Genomic DNA, 16,105 nt, shown 5'->3' with positions numbered 1-16,105 from the left:
TATTGTCCTTCAAGTTAATCCGGTGCGTGTGAGCGAGACAACTTACGATTTATGCAGATGAGAGTGAGAAAAATAATGTGCAAAAACAAGTTTGGGCATACAACATGCCCATTGTTTTGTATTTGGTCGTTTGTTTGCTTGCCATCCATTTTAGTCTGCTCATGCGATTCGTCCATGGTAGATGCGAATTATTGTGCTTTCGGATTCCCACACGACTTATGTGTGTGACTTAGGTGACCTACTAATGATCTCCCATTACAATTACTGCGGGACATGTGGTTTCAACATGATGGCTGCCCTGCTCATTTCAGAAGAAGCGTTAGGGAATGGTTGGACACTAACTATCCTAACAAACGGATTGGACGAGGTGGGCCTTTACCCTGGCCACCCAGATGTCCCGACCTGACCCCCATTGATTTTTATGTATGGGGGCACATGAAGAGCCTCGTTTACAGTGAGCCCAACCCCATATCGTTAGTGAAAGTTCTCAAAGAAAGGATGCTGCTTGTGTGCTGTTGAAATGCTGCTAACGACATAAGACGAACATTAACCACATGGTGTAGTGAAAAGTGGACTACGTGAAAGAATGAGAAAATGTGTGCGAAAGAGGTGGACACGTAGAACATGAACTATAAAATTTTATTCAAAAACATTAGGTGAATAAATGTTATTTTGAACTGATTTATTGTTTCATTTAGCTTACTACAATCACCGACGATCTGTACGCCAACTATGAGTTGAGCGTGAGTGACTTTGTATGCCAACTAAATTTAACACTTAACAACGCACCGAATACGTTATTTTCCAAACAATAGCCAGTAACTAGTCACTTACGCTCAAGTAATAGTTGGCGTACGGTCATTATTTGTACGATCGACGATGTGAACAAAAAAAATGCTATAAAACTGAATGATCTCCTAGGTCAGGATAGCGGGATATCGATGGATGCATGAAGGTTGTACCTAGCCGAGGGAGGCCTATGTTCAATAGTGGAAGCCAGTATGCTGAAATGATGATGCTGAACTTAAGGCCGTGTACGCGGTCCGTGCGCTGTTTGGCTCAAATATGTGATTTTTCAAACCAGATTGTCCATCAACCACTTATCTTACAAACATATGAATTACTAATAATTTTAGGAAATTTTATTGTCTATATAGTTAGTTAAGAGTTTTTTTCAATTAATACAGTATTTGTGAATACCATCAAGATAACTGAGCCGATGATTACTTGATTTCGCTTTTAGTGCCAATTTCGAAGCTAAAAATATCTGAAATCGCTGACAGATCTAACACACAATTTTTTTTAACTAACTGCAAAAATCCTTATTAAAATAGTTAGTTAAAAGATTTTTTTATTTTGGACTCCTAACTTACGAAATTAAAATCCGAACAATGTGAATTTTTTTAGAAATTATAGTCGACAAAATGATTATTTTCAGCAAGATATTTGACTTAGTTTAATATAATTTTTACATATTGCAATAAAAGAACGTCTTACTTATAAGATAAAATTTAAAAAATCAACTAAGGTACCTCTATTATTTTTCTACAATTTTTTTTAAAGTACTATAAAACACTGCGCGCGACCCGATTAAAATCAGTCGGCAGCGAGCCTTTCCAGAGAGAGGACATGTTGCTCGGCGCTCTCCTGTGGACCTATGCTGTTCATAGTAAAAGGATAGCGCAAGCCGCGATCTATCGTAATAGATCGCGGAGATTTTGACTTGCGTTAAATTGAATAAGCCCTCTTAAGTCAAATTAATTAGATTAAATAAGGGCTATTTATTCTGACTGCCATGTAGCCTTAGAAACTAAATTTCACCTTTGAGGTTAATAAAAACCCTAGAGTGTTATACCTCGTTGGATAGCTGATAAAATGTAGATGTTTTTAAGCACATCTGCAGAGCAAGTGCCATAATAATTTTTTGAGATATCCAGAAAAGAAAAATATTTTTTTATAATTTGTACTTATTTTCTTAAGTTTCGATCGTCTACAATGACCTATTTAGTTAACTTACGTGCAATTTTAGACATTGAGGTAATTAATCATCTCATTCTTCATGTAAAAAACCAAAAAAATAATCATAGGAGTCAAAAAAATTCAAAATATTCAATTGAATAGCCGAAAAATTGGGCATTTTCATAAAAAAAATTAAAACTCGAATATCTCGAAAACGGTTAAGTTTAGGATGGGAGGTTACATAGTGAAATCATTCAGAAATGATGTGTACTACATGCCCTTAACGGATCTACATCGACTTTTCCTGTAACCCTGTATATTAACAGCTTTACTTATAAACGTCTCTCAAATTTAAGAGCCCCTCTTAGCTGTTGATCAACGTTTTTTTCACTTATAAACCCAATTCAGTGTTGAGAGGTGTTTAAGTAACAGTTAAATAATGTCAAAATTTAAGAAACGTCCGACCCTGTTTTAAATCTATTTGAGAGACATCATGGCGGATATATTGTCAAACATTTGACGTTTTGTAGCTGCCAAGAGTATATTATTTGTGTTTTTATTCACTTCGCAGTAAAATTGTGGTAAAATGGATATTGATAGTTTGAGTAAGGATTTTACGAATGATGTGCAGGTGCTTCGTGATTTTAGAATTCGTAGGCGTCAAAAAAAATTTTATAAACAGAGCGTGAATTCTCTGGACCTGAAAGAAGAAGAATTCCGGTCGTAGTTTTGGGAAGCATATTGTACGATCTGAGTCACATGCGAACGAGGAATAATTACTATAACTGTCGAGCGTTGCTTCGGGGTGTGGAAGCAAAGATTCCGCATTCTCAATGAAACGTTGTGAGGATTCCTCCACGTGATCAAGATCACGATTATTGCTGGTGCAGTTTTGCACAATTTAACAATACTAATAATAATTAATGAGTCTATTTTAAATCAAGGTAGGTATTTACGCAAAATACTTTCATATGCAAACAAAGTATATTTAATAATGCCAATACATAATCCATATTTTAATTCTTTTTTTTTGTTTCTTTCTAGATCCTACAGGCATTGAAAATCAATTAACAAATCCAACTGTCCCTAATAATGTAGAAGAATAAGAAGATGAATGCGAAAAACAAGGGAAAACATCAACACAGCCATATTGAAACTTATTTTTATAATTAAATAAATATTTTCATATATTTGTAAATTTATTATTGTTTTCTTATAATATTCCTCTTCCAAAGTAAGTATTTAGAGCCTTTTTTCATGAGTCTCCCTTTCCTGTTGGATTGTAATTTCATGCAACTCTTGTTGTTGCTTCATAAGTTCTTCCCTGCTTTTTTGCAAGGAGGATTAATAATAATTGATGCTCATTTTCAGTTATTTGATTTTTCACTGTACAAATATGATAAACAAAACATAATTTTACATAAATCACAGCTGTACAACAATTGCTAAATAATAAATTAAATAACAAAGAAATGACATAATTATATTTTGAAAGTTTATTCGCAGTTAAATGTCATACAAAATAAAGTCTACCATTCATATTTGCCAAAAAGTACATTTTTAGTCAAGTTTTTCGTGAATAGCGGGTTTTATTTCGATAATGTTACTAGAAAAAAATATATTGACGTTACTTAGTTGAGAGACTGCTGAGACAGGTTTATAAGTAAGATTATTTTAATCATTGTTTAAGGAGTTGAGAGTTGTTTAACTGAGAGGTGTTTAAGCAACAGATCAGTCAGTTTTTATAAGTAAGGCTGTAAATGTTTATCGTTTATACTGTATAGGAATAGGATATAAAACTTTATATTTTTGGTATTTCATTCAACCGTCCCATTGCTCGATCTGAGCGGAATATTAATGATGAAATAGCCTTCAAAAGACAGGAAGAAAATATCGATTCCGATACGTGGAGAGGATTGAGAAGTAGCCTAGATTTGCTGGCTTCTAAATATTCACAAGCGTCGGGGAAATGGATTCTGATATTTATATTTAGATAAGGTATATATATTTTGTAACTCGAAATGAACGCTCAATTTGATTTAAAGGTACGTTAAAGTTTATGGGAATATCAAATGCATCACGCGGTTTCTCAGTCTGATTCAGAGTGTTTTGAAAAATTTTCAGGTACCTATTGGAATAGGTAGCTATACTTGGCACATATTGGAAAATATACGATAGGTAGTTAGATTTAAAGTCTCTCCGGTTTAATTTTGACATGGCAAGGATGTTACAGTAAGTGAAACCAATATCAAGGTATTTTCGTATAAGATGCGCTACAGTTGGTAGATCTATATTCGCTAACATAATATACGATTCTGAAGGACTATGTACATCAAAGTTATACACTTTTCCTTATAAAACGTAAAGGCATATTTTAACTACGTCTGCGTAACGTTACAATCGTGAATCATGCTGAGACGAAATCGGCCGTCTATAAAAACCGAAATAGAAACGAAATGTATTCATTTACTTCACCATCTGTGAATATCGTTTGAATATTTTACTACACTGCTAAACTTTGGCGTCAACGATAAACAATAAATATTATTGTTATGTTCTGTTTTAATCGTCTCTCTGACTTTATAATCTTTGTAATATTTGCTGCAGGTTTATAAAATATCAAGTACTTATGCAAATGTAGGAATTGCGTTAGGAGAATTCTTATTACATTAAAGTTTTAAATGATTTTCTTATAATCGATTGACGACAGCTGATGTATATGAAAGAAATTTGATTTAATATAAATTATTTAAATTTTTGAACGCCGTTACCAAACTTAACTTTTAGTATATATTTGTACGACTAACATGTATTTATTGAAGGATCATATTAATCACCTAACTATAATCTTAACTATTCGTCAACCATGTATTGTGGGTAAAGCGTGAACAAGATTACAAATAATTTGAGCAATTAATCAACTAAGCCTTACGAAAACTTTCAAGGTATGGATAACCCGTTTTTAAATTAATTAAAGTTATACCTTTGAATTAACGAAATCTTTGTTGCTTCCAGGTCGTTACAGATTGTTGGTGGAAATAGGAACATTTATACAGAAAATAGAGAAGAAAGTTTTCATTGGTTGAGAACCTCTACTCATTTACAATATTATTAAAGTGAAAATAAATTGAAAATGGATACCGGAGTCCCAGGTTCTATATGGTAGACTATACGAGAAGTCGGAACATAATATCTGGCTTTGAGTGTCTATAAATAAAGGGTAAAAAATATAGGCGGTATATTTAAATTAGCGAACCACGATCTATTTTATTCTCAATCTTTATTGATGTCAACTTACCTACTAATCTTCTTAATATATATAAATCTCGTGTCCCAATGTTTGTCTTCAATGGACTCCTAAACCACATAACCGATTATAATAAAATTCGCACACCATGTGCAGTTCGATCCAACTTGAGAGATAGGATAGTTTAAATTTCAAATAGTTTTAGAGAAAGCGGGCGAAGCCGCGGGCGGTAAGCTAGTTATTATTTATAACCACGTGTTTATAACGCTACAAAACATATTGAGCAATTTATTCAAATTGTATAATCTTGTTTAGTAGTTACCTATCTCATTTAATTCATTTTAAAAACAACATTAGATTTATGTCTGGCATTAGTTCAACTTATAGACTTGTTTTTCTCATCTTATATGCTTCTGAAATGTTGTAACTCGTATCCCTTTTCCGCAAAATAAATATTTCCTTTATTTCATTGTATCTTCACTTGTGCCTGACAATATCTTATGTTCTGTTGGCTAGACTCCAAAGAGATTAGACGCCGTGGCCTGATAGATGCTGACAATGAAGGAAGTCTTATAGGAAAAGGTATTTATTTATTTAACCTATAGAACTTTTTTTGGTAACCTAATAACTATAAATTTATAAAGAATAGAAAAAATTCGATCACGAGGCAGGACTCGAACCCGCATGCTTTCGCGCCATTCCGGGGCGGATGCCTGACCAATTCAGCCACTCGTGACCCGCCAGAGCGATCGAATTTAATCTATTCTTTCAGTTTTATGCTGTGGTTTTATGTGTCAAAGGGACACACCGCGCGCCATCTATTGAGATGATTAACAACCATCTCAACTCATCTCATCGATTTTTTTCTATTCTTTATAAATTTATATTTATAAAGCATTTGAATGCCATAAAACCAAAAATATCAATTTCAACCTAATAACTTTTATTTCAAATAAATGATTTAGAAGTAAGTAAAACACTAAGTTTGGCAAAGCACCTGTAACGCTACTAGTATTACAAGCATTAGTGTGTGGTGGTGACTATTTAACATCAGGTGGCCCTGCCCCTTCGCTTGCTCTAACATAAAAAAGGTAAGTTGATTAAAAAGAGATTCTGTATCATAATATAAAGAAAAATAATGCTGGCTATATACAGTTAACCTTTTTGTTAACCCTAATCAAGGGGTGAAAATACAAGTTACATAGAACAATGAGAGATTTATGGCCTTTGTACGTTTTTCCTTAATGGAAGATTTTCGGTCTTTCTAAGCTTTTAACTTGTAAGTATGGGTTTTATGTATTTATTTTTAAATACTTAATTATTTTTCTATTTTCTGAACAGATTATAAACTTATATTAAAATCTTAAACACTTGCAGTATAACGTGATCAAACTGTTGAAATATTGTCGAGATAAAACTTGTGCCGAGTCCAAGATCAATGAAACTCACGAAAATATCTGTACACCGAATAATGCTTTGTGTGAGTTTATGTGTTTATGTATTCTCTAATTCTTAATGGTGTTGTTTCAATCCAATTCGTGTGGGTCATCTTACATAATTTTCTTTATGTCCTCCATAATCAAAATGTTATAACCACAACGTACATAGTATACAAAATTAGCATAATGCTCTATTTTTTGTTCATAACAGTTATTGTAATTATACATTTGAATTAAGCGACGATTAAAACTACCTATTGCCATTCGTTGCATCGGAATGTCAATCATAAAAACACATTAAAATGATAAGTTTACACGAAAAGCTCTTAATTTTTTAACATTAAATATCAATAAATCTTAACCATCAATTACAAATGTAACGTTCCAAACCGTTAGTGATAATTCTTTTTACACTATTGAGTTTAGAGACGAGATCTTGCACAGAATTTAGGTCAAATATACAAACTCAAAGAAGGAAGCAATAAATCTTAAAACATGTTTTATAAACAGTATACGGAGCAAAGACCAAACTTTTACCTCGCAAAGCAAATATGAATGTTTATGATATTTGCGATTCATTGGAATGGATTGATTTTATGTATCATTATTAATATTTTCAAATGGATGTATTATTTGCTATACCTTTTTTTATAGTGGAGAATGCATTTAGGCATACCCAGGGCACTCGGGGGAAGAGCCCTGGGTTATGTCGGACTCACCCTGCTGAGTACAGGGACCTACCGACTAAACTCCACTGTGTTCCGCGCGCCGCGGCCGTGCCGCTTTATAGACGGGGCCGCGGGTATTCGGTAGAACCGCGTCCGCGGCCCCGTCAGCGGCAGCCTATCTCCAGGCCCTACGCGAATGTATTTCTTTAAAAAAGAGTTGGAGCTGTTTTGATATTTGTAATTTTTACTATAATACGTTGGTACTATTTATTAATTTGTGTAATTTATTTAAATAAGGTAGAGTTATACTAACTGATATGATGACTTTCCCTATATAAATATAATTATAATTTTGAAAAGGTACTATATTATTCAGGCAATCAACATATTTACAAAATAATCTGTCTCTAGTCTTTAGATAAACAATTATTTACAATAAATAATGCACAAAACTAACACTGTTCAAAAGGCAACTTAAACCTATATGAAAAGATCCATTAATCACAATAACAAACTGTATTTATTTCATACATTTTAATAAAACCAATATCAATATCGCCTCACCTTCATGTAACTTTACGTTGAATTCCCACTGGTTAATATAAGTAATTGAATCCACGCTCAGACCGTTTCAAAGAACCGAAGTTCAAATTAATTTATTTCAGTAAGTATATCCATTTCTTTTAAATGGATTACTATCGAATACTCAGTAGTAATACTTTTAATCACAATATAGCTGAATATTCTGCTATACATCGTAGTTGCTTCAACGGGATCACCCGCTTTCGCTTTACTCCAACTTATCTATACTAATACATATTATAAAGCTGAAGAGTTTGTTTGATTGTTTGGTTTGAACGGGAATCTCGGGAACTACTGCCCGATTTAAAAAATTCTTTCGGTGTTAGAAAGCTCATTTATTGAGGAAGGTTTTATATCATCACGCTACGACCAACAGGAGTATTATAAAGAAGAAGAAAAGGGGGGAAAATCTTACGATCCCAGTTTATATATTTTTATTCAGTTACACTTTTAAGTTAAACTAAGGCAATAATGAAAGTGTACACGTCATTATCTTTGAAAAAATGTGGTATTTCAAGATAAATATTAAATATAGACGAAAACTATATGTGTACCTAATTAAGAGCACGTTGCAGTTTCACCCTCATTAGTGCACTACAAATGAAGCATTAGCAGCTATTTATAGATATTACATGTTAATACCTATATTCGATAGGTGAAATCATTTTGACGATTGATTTAGGATTTTAAGTATCTACGCTTCACTTAAAAAATATAAACTAGGCATAACATAAAAGATACACACTGTGTAAATTTGTACACCATTGTATGTTAGTACGATTGATGTCAATTTAATAAATACATATCCTTCGAAGTAAACAAGTAGCATAACTTGTTAATTATAGTAACATTATGTACCTACCTACTATTTATATTTCCAACCAACTACCGGGCGATGTCAAAACAATTTCTCTGTTGAATTTTATACAATCTTGAAATAAAAGACATATCACATATGAATCTGTAATCACGCTTGCTTTAGTTGGAATTCATTCACAGTTCACACACGTTTTATTCGTAACTTTAGTAAAGCCAAATAAAAGTTCTGAAATAATATTTTTGGGTCAAAATAAAGTTACACAGAATTCAGCTTCGTATTAATTTAATCAAACTCGTCAAAAACTATAGTCCAGTTGTTGGTAAATTATATAATATTTATTATAGAAGTTAGATAATGCTACTAATAATTATTATCGTAGGCTCAAATAAATTTATGAAAAAACAAATTTTATGATGAATGCGAAACAATCTCTAGATATATTATTATATTCTTTGAAACATGTCCATGTTTTAATCACGAGACGTACTTTGGCATAATTTGATTTTTTATTATTTTTAAATGTACCTTTGAAAAGACGTAAGTAGATTAAAATATACCATGAAAGCAAAACTTGAAGCATGGATTCTTAATTCAGCGTCACCATTAAACTCAAACTAAAGTAAATAATACCTTATCTCAAATGATACGGAAATTGTAGTCACACTAATAATGTATTTAAATCGTAATAAAACAATGTTAGTTTTACGTCTTTGTCTTGGATAAAACGGCATCCCCTAATGTTTTTCCATTAGTAGATTACTCAGAAATAATCGTTTATGTGGCGTCTTTCCTTAAATAAATAGTATATAGTTAATTCTATACAGTACGTCTGCTTCTTGTAATTAACTTCTAGATAAAACACCTTAATAAATTTAGCTATAATTAAATCTATCTTTGTGTAAATTTCATCCAGGTCCGATCGGCCGTTTCAAATACAAAAGTTATTTATTTACATTCTCACAAACTTGCACTTTAGACAATTGCGCTTTACAAAACCGGTAGGAGTAGAAAATCATATAAGACATCCTGTATAATTTTATAGGTGCAGTTAGCATTATCCTCTGAAGCCCGTCTTTTCCGAAGTCTTTGTCAAATTCAATATTCGTTAAAACAAATACAAAGGCAGACAAATTGCTTTCGTATTCATAATAAAGACTTACTAAACCAGATGCTCATTAATATTCAAGTCGAATCTAAATTATACATTCTCTGTTGAAATTAGTTAAGTTTAGTTTCTTCTGCTTTACCCGCACAATCAACATTTGATATAAATATAAATTAAATACAAATAATGCGGAGAAATGTACGCTATAGTAATGATATAAATATCTTCTCTAAACTGTTATAATATATTTTATTCAACTAAATTGATTGATCAATACACGAAACATAAGAGTTTATTGCTTATTTCATTGAGATATAAAACATCAGATATAGGTGTCATTCTGAAATAAATAACAAGTCAAATATGGGTTTCCATCTCTATTTACAATGCGTAATAAAATAGACATTTATTTTTAGTATTGGACCTATTTTCATCTTAAAATAGATTATGAAATAGAACCATTTTAAAATAGCATCATCATCATCGTCATCTCCCTGACCTCTGAAAATGGAGGAAAATGAATATGCGAAGTATTCTCTAATCCTCTCGACCAGCAGCTTTAAAGCCAAAAGCTGTATATAATCTTTGTTGCCAAAATGCACTCTGCAGATGTTAGGCACGGCTTTCCGTCACTTTCCCACGTATGTTATTCGACCTATGTGAGAAAGAAACGACGTAGGTGATTAGGTAAATCATGATAATTTTCCGCTTTGAGCTTAATAATTTTTGGATTTTATGTGGGTATAAATTACACTAGTTCCTGTAACTATTAGGTATATTAAAAATCTGTAAGTGACATTTACTACTTCTCTTTTTAGTTACGAACTAAAAGATCTCATTTTAATCATTTTAGTTTTACCGGAATGAAGAATCTGTTTAAAGCAAAGTTATGTCTATTTAAGTATATATACCTAAGAATACTAAATAATTTATTTGTAGAAAAGATTTCTAATATTTAATTAAAGCGGAAAACATTTCGGTCTAATCTAATTTATTATTTATTTATTTATTTATTTATAATCTTTATTGCATACAAAACAAATACAAACTTAATTAGCTACAAATTTAATTAGCTACAGACAATTTAATTACTACAAATTTAATACAAATTTAATTAGCTACAGACTGCGGTTTTGTTCGCCTTTACATAATAGTCTATCAATAAATCAAACATACCTATCATTTACTATTTTAAATAAATTGATTGAGCATCTTGGTTGAGCATTAAGCAATAATAAATAAAAAATGACACAGACGATATATTGTATTTTCCGTATCAACATTTTTAACGAATACCTGTTCACACATCAAACGCATTTTTTACGTTTATGTTTGTAAGATTCATTTTTAATTTTTCACATAAAGGTTTAATTATGATATTTTTATGTGCATTATTTCAACAAAGAAGTTACTATAACACACATGTTATAAATCTCGTACATTCCTAATGGAATATCAGGATACATCGATGGAATGAAAAGTTTTAATTGTCATGTTACCAAAATAAATTTCCCAATTAAAAAGCAAAAGAGTGAGGAGAAAATGAATCTTCTTCATGCATCATGAAAGAAATGAATATCTTTAAAATGTAATGCACCAGCTATCTACTTAACTATAAAAAGTTAACTTTATAGGTAGGGTACAGTGTGTATAATAGATGAGCTTACAGCTACTGAATAACAAAAACTATTTTGTAGACATCGACCGAGTATAATTTTAATAACCTTAAAATCAACTTTTGTTCAACGTAGTTTATAATGTACAATGTACATAATAATTTATAATAATGCTTACGAATCCAAAAAAAAACGACAAGCATTATTTGTGTGCGCTGCTTTTTGCCCAGCCATGTAGATAATAGCTCGAGCTAGCCTTTATTCCGCAACAAAAATTTCTTTTATTTATTGTCTGCAAAGTGTAATAAGGAAAGTAAAGAAAAGGACAGTAAGGAATAAGATATCTTCGCTCCAAGATATAAGAATGTAAGCAAACTGAAAAGTTTCCGTGTAATATCCGTTCCCAGGCACAGCTTATGTTGCGTTAGCATCGCCCTACTTAAATATTACATCATTCTAACATTCCTACACTATTTTTCTTCTTGGATTTTGCTTACGGATTGATTTTCATCAAAGTACAAATGTAATTTCTTGCATTCCCCAAATCTCAAATAGTATATATCAAAACACGATTACCTACTGATTATAAACAGACTTTTATAATCAGTAATCGTGTTGCTTTATAATTTACATATTAATTAATTTAAACTTGACAGGCAGTATACTTAGGTATACTATGTATCTACTTCAACGTATTACTCAAATTATTTAAATTAATAAAAAAATAATTAACAACGTATTACTCAAATTAATTTCAATATTATCTACCGATAGCAAATCCATTTGCTAAGTATAGAAACAGCTTTTCTCATGACAAATCGGACAACGTTAAATTACAGTCCCAAAGGATTCCACAACACTTCCTTTGACTGTTACCAACCAAACTAGTAAGATATTTTGATGTATCTCTTTAAACAAAAAAAAAACATGAAGGTAGCTAAGTAGGTAAAATTCAATAACTTGTAATAGCGCATTTTTTTTACTGTTATTAAATCATATTTTCTAGCTGGATTCACTTCGCAAGATTTGTAACCAACAAATAAATCTAGATAAAAGAATTTATCTATTTTCTCAAATAACACGACGTAAAAAAGCGACGAAATCACCTTAAATGACACTCGCATCCAACAATATACGATTTACAGAGCGAAATCACGAAAATAAATAGCGGCGTTCTACATTCATAGTAAAATACGAGAAATCTCGTGTACATTTTCTATGAACACTGATTTACGCTTGCTTATCAACGTGTAAATATACGATCACAAGGTTCTTCGTATCTCTTTGTATTCAAATATTACTGTAGTTGCTGAGCTCACAAATGTACCTACCTATTTCAATATCTTCTACAAAAGGGGACTATAGTTTCGACGTATGACATCGGTTAGTCTGAGTGGTGATTTAATTTGCTTTATCGTTTTGGGACGATTCCGATATTTGCTCAATTGTTACATCTATCTGATTAATTTATAAGCCATCAAAACTTAATGTGTAGATGAAAGAGTTTAATAGGTGGGAGTAATTAATACTCTACATTTCCTTTTTTATAGTGGAAGAGTTTTCGAGTTTGATTGTTTTTCAAACTCAAACTCAAACTCAAATTGTGTTCTACGTGGTTCTACTAAGCTGCTTTTTAGTTCATCATCGAAAAGTCCTAATTGTTTAATGATCATACAATTTAACAATTGAGGCTACATTGTCAAAACGATTCTTAAACCTACTCCGATTTTTATATAAATAGGATCTATCATTTAGTCAATAGTTCAATCTAGGTATCATTTGATTTTTATAGATTGAGACACAACAGGCAGTCATAATACAGAAACGGCGACGGAGCAAATACCTACGTCCTACATAGGTACCTTTTATAAAAATTCCTACACGATGATCTTATTAATTCTGCTCTCTGAACCGTTGTCGAGAGTTTTTGTGGGCTCGAGTAGGCGCGGGATTTTGTTAAGTTCGTAAAATAGAAGCCTTGACATTTGTAGCGATTTCATCTGCTTTGTTCCATTTTAATTCCAGTCAAAAAATGTTTAAAGGATACGTTTCGTTATCTCGCAAATTGAATTGTATGAGATTTTGCTTTTCAGTGATATTTAATCCATTGTGAAAATAAATGTGACATTGAATGTTGTTATGAGGCCGTTATTTATTTAGGCTTCGCGTATTGTTACAGTTACGTAAAAATATGTTCAGACATTTTGATAAATCGATAAGTACCTACTACGCTACCATACAGGCGATGACGAAGCGATCTTCATGAATTGAATTATGTTTTAGTTTATTCTTTGAAATACTTTTAGGTAGGAATATCCATTTTTTAATACTACAGTTAACTTTTATTTGCTATGCAGCGATCCTTCAGTATAAAATAGGTACTAATAGAGCCATTTGAGATTGACAGTAATTATACAAAATAAACAGTTAAACATGATACTACATGACTTACTTAATTATTCATCCGACAGCGTAATGGCTAGTGAGCAGTGACCCTGCCTAATGGGCCTCAGGGTTGGTTAAATCCCCTTTACTGATTAATGAATGAAAATATAAAACAAACCATTTAAATTGTGTACTAAGACACACAAAGCTTAATATAAGAAGCTGGACTTTATCTAAGAAACAATTGACTACAGTTTTTTATCCGCAGCATTCTTGACGTAGGAACCTAAACATTAAACAAGTCTTTCTGATTTTAAGATATGAGGTTCTTGTGTAAATTACCAAGCATTTTTTCACATAATACCAACGCATAATAATATAGCGTACACAACACAAGCACAGGCTTTATAATATTAATATAAATACATATTTAAAGTGTTGAATCGCATTAATAACGCTTATTTTAACGGAGATTTCGCCTTTGTGCCTTCCGCGACCAATTCAACCGTGACTGAACACATCGTGTGATGCCTACATGACAGACGAAGTATTCGAGGTTATGATGTTTTACAAAATCGAAAATATATATCTAAAATAATTGTTCACTATTTTTATTTTATTTTAACCGGGTCAGCGGTATGCACTCAAACGCCAGGGGAAAACAAATTTGTTTAATCATTTTTAAATATTCAAGTAATGCAAAGTAGCAAGTAAGTATGCTAATATAAGTGTTATGTTTTCGTTACGCCTTTTCAAAATTATTAGATAATCATGATACACAAATTAGGACGGAACATTCAATACATGAAAATGTTTGCAATATCAAACAGTATCTTGTTATCAGCTGATCTCAAGCCTTTCACAAATCACACTAGCAGATTTATTATTAGAATATAGTACCTACCTGCTTAAATTCGAGACACCTATACTCTTGAAAAATACCTAAGTGTTCGTAATTTAACCCTTGAATATCATTTAATACTTTACGACGAGTCTGATAATACAATAATTGTGTGAGATTCTAATGCTCTTTATATAATATATTAAGTAGAATAGAATAATATAGAAATAGCTCATAAACAATGTATATTTATTTCAATAGAAATGTGACGGATGTTTGTGTTACGAGGCGAGAACATCGCACACCAAAGGTATAATATTATGCGAAGTTAAACAAAACTGTATTATATTAAGAAAATCTAGAATTTTCTGAATCATTACAATCAGAACTAAGTCTATTGTTGTACAGTAACATTGCTTTCGCATTTTCTTTTTCACATAAATTGTAGTCGTCACATTTACACGATGTATTTAAATCCTACTATCCTACTCATATTATAAATGCGAAAGTTTGTATGGATGTATGGATGTTTGTTACTCTTTCACGTAAAAACTACAGAACCGATTACAATGAAATTTAGCACACATATAGAGGGTAACTTGGATTAACACATAGGATAGTTTTTATCCCGGAAATCCCACGGGAACGGGAACTATGCGGGTTTTCCTTTGCAAACGCGGGCGAAGCCGCGGGCGGAAATCTAGTAACATTACATATATATGGTAGATTAAATGGGTAAGATATGTAAAATGTAAAACGAAAGAAAAAATAAATGGCACACTCAATATAAAATCTTAAACAAAACACGAAAATGTACTCGAATTTACGTTTAGAATCAATGTTTTGTTATTACAGTAAAATTCCAATATGTTAGCCTTGCTAACAACCATTACTGAAAAAGTAAGTTTTGAACGTTTAAGGCTTTTAATGAATAAAGTTGGACAATACCGCTCAAACTCTTTTACGCATGAATTGGTATAAATTCTTAACAATGAGTTTCAGCACAGATCTATATCGATCTGTGAGTTTCAGAGCACATTACATTCTCGTTAAGAACGTTTAAATATCTAAATATTATAACTTAATATAATTACCTATTCTATTTTATTTTTATTTTTATTTTCTTTATTGGAAAACATACAGAGACATACATATATATAAAACAAAACAGATCTTATTAACTATACAGATACATGAAGATGTCTCCTTGTGGTGTTTCCACTGTGAACATATATTATTTTTGCCAACACCTAGCAATAAGAGAGACAAGGAAAACATACCTAGTTGATAATAATTAATATTTAACGTGAGTAGTTACATAAAGACGGAGGTAGGTATCATTAACATTCTTATGTGTTCAATAGCAGTTTTTTCACATTTGCTTTGTAAGACGAAGAGGAACAAGAAAACATATCAAGATCATTCATATAAGTATTATAAAAA

General features: G+C 31.6%; 1 protein-coding gene and 1 long non-coding RNA gene across 2 annotated transcripts in view; one reads left to right on the top strand and one right to left on the bottom strand.

The window, feature by feature from the left end:
* LOC123692812 (protein qui-1) overlaps window positions 1–16,105 on the bottom strand; it is a 124,100-nt gene that overhangs the window by 91,817 nt on the left and 16,178 nt on the right. The window lies entirely within an intron of this gene.
* LOC123692813 lies at window positions 2,284–3,157 on the top strand. Its single transcript, XR_006751601.1, has 2 exons — window positions 2,284–2,903; window positions 3,004–3,157. It is a non-coding gene; the product is annotated as an uncharacterized LOC123692813 (long non-coding RNA).

Source organism: Colias croceus, chromosome 6 (assembly GCF_905220415.1).
Source record: "Colias croceus chromosome 6, ilColCroc2.1".
In the NCBI taxonomy this organism is placed as follows: Eukaryota; Metazoa; Arthropoda; class Insecta; order Lepidoptera; family Pieridae; genus Colias; species Colias croceus.
This window is presented reverse-complemented; position numbering and strand designations above follow the sequence as displayed.